Raw genomic sequence first — 3,738 nt, forward strand, 5'->3', positions numbered from 1 at the left:
TGTATCACATAAATCTCCGCAGGTGCTCAGTCAACACAGTCTCTTAAAAAATAAGTTCTAAGCTAATCTGCATTCTCTGTGGTGTTTTGTAAGGAATGGATTTTCTGAAACTTATTTGCATAATTACAAACATGCATATCTTGTACTGGACTTAGAATAGAGTCTTAAACTGCTTATTCACCCCAAATTCCTATAGTCTCCTTTGTTGGCATATGTTTTTAAATTCCTCTATGTGCCTCTTTGTAGCTTTTGGCACTTTTCCACTACACAGTCCTGGCACGCCTCGCCTCGGCTCTGCACGGTTTGGTATGGTTTTCCATTACAATATAGTACCTCCTCATTGTGGGCGTCGTCACAGCATGGCTGCATGAAAGTGCCGTGACTTGCTTTACATGGGACACACACAAACTAGTGACTAGTGACTGTTGGAGATTAACACAAGTTTGCAGGATTTTAAAGTCTTTTTATTTGATCGGTTTGATTCTTGTGTTGGACATCTTACTCATGCCTCTTTCTGTGAGGCATTCAGACATACAGTCATATTACTGACTCAGCTCGCTTGGAACCTCACAAGAGCAGGGGCTAAAAAAGTACCTGTGCAAGAAACATCTCTAGGATGCACTGGGACGCATCCTCAGTGATGTATCCTGGGATCATTGGGTGTTTCGGGTCTTGCAACATCATACACCCTCGCCCAGGCGACCCAGTCGGGGTTGATCAAGTCCCGACTTGCGTCCCAGTAGCAGTCCACGGATCAGCCCTCTTAATCCAAAGCCACCTTGTGGCCTTCTCTGCGGCTCTGCTCGCGGATTGGATGGCCCTCTTCTTGGCTGCCCCTGTAACACCCAAACGGCTGAGGACTTTACAAAGTGAACGCCCTGCAAAGCCTCTGCAGCCGACTTCTATAGGCTCATAAAAGGTTCTCCAGCCTCTCGCCTTGCACTCCTCCACCAGTTGCTGGTACTTAGCGCGTTTCCTCTCATTGGCTTCCTCAATACGCTCTTCCCAGGGCACCGTAAGTTCCAGAATGATCAGGTGTCTTGAAGCCTCAGAGGTAATGATCATGTCTGGGCGGAGACTTATTGTTACAATGTGCTGGGGGAACCTCAGCTGCTTCCCCAGGTCGACCTGCAGCTGCCAGTCAGAGGCAGTGTGGAGGAGGCCTGTTGTTAGTTGTGGGCGTGCCCGGGGTTTCTCTCTAGCTTTGATGAAGGGGACTGCCTTCTTTGGAGCATGATGGTGTTTGCTGGTGCTGATGGCTGAGACTAAGCTCCAGCAATTGCCTTAAGCACCTGGTCATGGCGCCAACGATAGCGGCCATCGGCCAGAGCCTTTGGGCAGCAGCTGAGGAGATGTTCTAAGGAGCCTCTTCCAGAGCCAAGAAGGCAGGAAGGTGTCTTGCTCTTCCCCCAGACATGGAGGTTTGCTGGGCTTGGCAGGGCATCATAGACAGCTTGTATAAGGAAGCGGACCCGATGGAAGTCTGCCTGTAAGATGTTTGTCCAGGTGATCCTGCGCTGCAATGCACTCTCCCACCTTGTCCACGCTCCCTGCTGCCGGAGTCCCGCTGCCCTGCTCACTCGCTCTTCCTCTACGCCTGCTCGGACCTCTTCCTGGAGTAGATGGTGTCTTTCCTTGCCACGGGCCTGGCTGACCAGATCTTCGGTAAATAACCCAAGCCTGCTCTGCCTGTCGCCACAGTGCCCACCAGAGCCTTTTGTCTCAGACGTGACTCTGCTGCCTCCAGTGCTTTCCCAGCCTTCCACTTCCTTCCTGTCCTCACCTCAATGCCAGCTGATGACACCTTGCAGTCCCTGGAGTCCCTGTACTGTAGGGCTTCTCTGGTGCCTACCACCATGAATTCTTCCGTGAGACCACTGAAGGGCAGTTGCAGGATGTTACTCATCCCGTACAGTGCAGCGCTGGTGAGACTGCGTGGAAGGCCCAGCCACTTCCGAAGAAAGCCAGGTACTATTGCCAAAAAAAAAAAAAAAACATGGTGGGGCTGTGTGGTGGAAAATGGCCATTTGTTCACCTTCCCCTCCAATGGTCAGTGTAAATCCCTGCTTTAAAATTCAGTACATTTACATGAATCAGGGTGTTAGTCCAACTAAACTTGAACTTTTAAAGTAACATGTTTGCATGACTGAAATTGTATGAAATTGAATTTCTCACACCTAGATAATGTGATTGATGGTTGAAATACTATTGCATGTATATATTCACTCGGACTTAAGCCTAGGCACTCAGCACAGTTCACACCCCCCCTGGATTTGGCTGGTGTACTAGGACAAGGGCAGTATTGAGTTAAACATCGTAGTGAAGCTACTGAGTTTAGCTCAACTTAACTGTTAATGGAAACGTTGTGATTGTAAGGTTACAAATAAAACCAGCTACTCAGGAGGCTAATGCCCTCCTGAATGGCTGCCAGGGTTTGTGTGTTGTTGTGTAAAAAGCCTTCTTCCTCTTTCTCTATGGCTGGTGAACCCAAAGGACACCATTACCCTTTGTTTTGGCGACAATAGGCCACTAACTCTCCCCCGCCCATGTGTCAGCGTCTTTGTCGGGCTTTTCCATTCACATATTCAGTTCTCTCCCTCACTATAAATGACTCTGATGCTCCTCATTAACAGATAACAATAATGTCCTGCGGTTGACAGCGTCTCTCCAACATAGTTGCACTCATCCTTCGAGGAGTCACAGCTTATCAGCCGCCTCGTCCATTCCCACAATCGCCCTTGCCTTGCTGAACTAATTATCCATATGTGTGATTTATGTATCTATATTTTTGCAGCAGGAGCCTTTCAAGCTCCTCATCTCTCCTAAACCCCCCCCTGTTCTCTCGCCTTGTGAGATGAAAAAGAAAATAATGCAATGCCAAATATGAATTAGAGATCTCCATCTACATATAATCTCAAATTCAAATTTAGATCAGCAGTGGTGGAGTAATTGCAATGATTTGCATGCATGTAATGGAAGAAACAAGATGCACTGCATACACGGTCCACCCATCGTCTGCAATTCATTTCCTGGCCAGAGTCCATAAATCCTCACAGTGCTGTGTGTGAACTGTGTGTGTGTGTGTGTGTGTGTGACCAGTGGGTAAAAGACAGGACTTTTACTTTGCTTATCTGCTGGCTGACGTAACTGATTAACGGGTTAGTCGAAGAATTGCTTTTAAAAATGCAACAAATTTGGAATTAATTAACTAATTCACTGACAAATATCCGCAATTCAGTTTGTACTCGTTAGAATGACGTCACATTTTTGCCGTTCATGTTTATATGGCGTCTGTCATTATAGATATCTACGAATCAGTCGTAGATATCTCTAACTCCAGTTTCAGCTATCTACGTTAGTATGATGAGTCACAGATCATTTACATTTAATCATTTAGCAGATGCTTTTATCCACAGATACTTACACAAGAGGAATAGAAGTCTTGGAAAGAAATCCACTAGATCAGAACAGTGGAGTGCAGAAGTGGACCCAAGTGCGGAAGGAGGTCGTGCAGGTAAGGGCTGGGACAAACTGACAAACCCAATACACATGAACAGCAGAAGTGACGTGATTCTGACTAGTAATTCTAACTATTTCTGTCTTATCTCTAATGAACATAAATGACACATTTCACAAATATGCTAAATAAGGACCATACTGTACTCTCTACAACCAAATGATGCTTAACAGGTGACCACACTTTATCAATTTACCAAACTGCCACATGAAAAGCTGTCA

At 46.4% G+C, this 3,738-nt stretch overlaps 1 pseudogene; it reads right to left on the minus strand.

Annotated features, from left to right (window-relative positions):
• Positions 1-602: 602 nt before the first annotated feature.
• Positions 603-2,577, minus strand: LOC122769434 (annotated as a pseudogene).
• Positions 2,578-3,738: the final 1,161 nt, after the last annotated feature.

Source organism: Solea senegalensis, linkage group LG5 (genome assembly GCF_019176455.1).
Source record: "Solea senegalensis isolate Sse05_10M linkage group LG5, IFAPA_SoseM_1, whole genome shotgun sequence".
Lineage (NCBI taxonomy): Eukaryota > Metazoa > Chordata > Actinopteri > Pleuronectiformes > Soleidae > Solea > Solea senegalensis.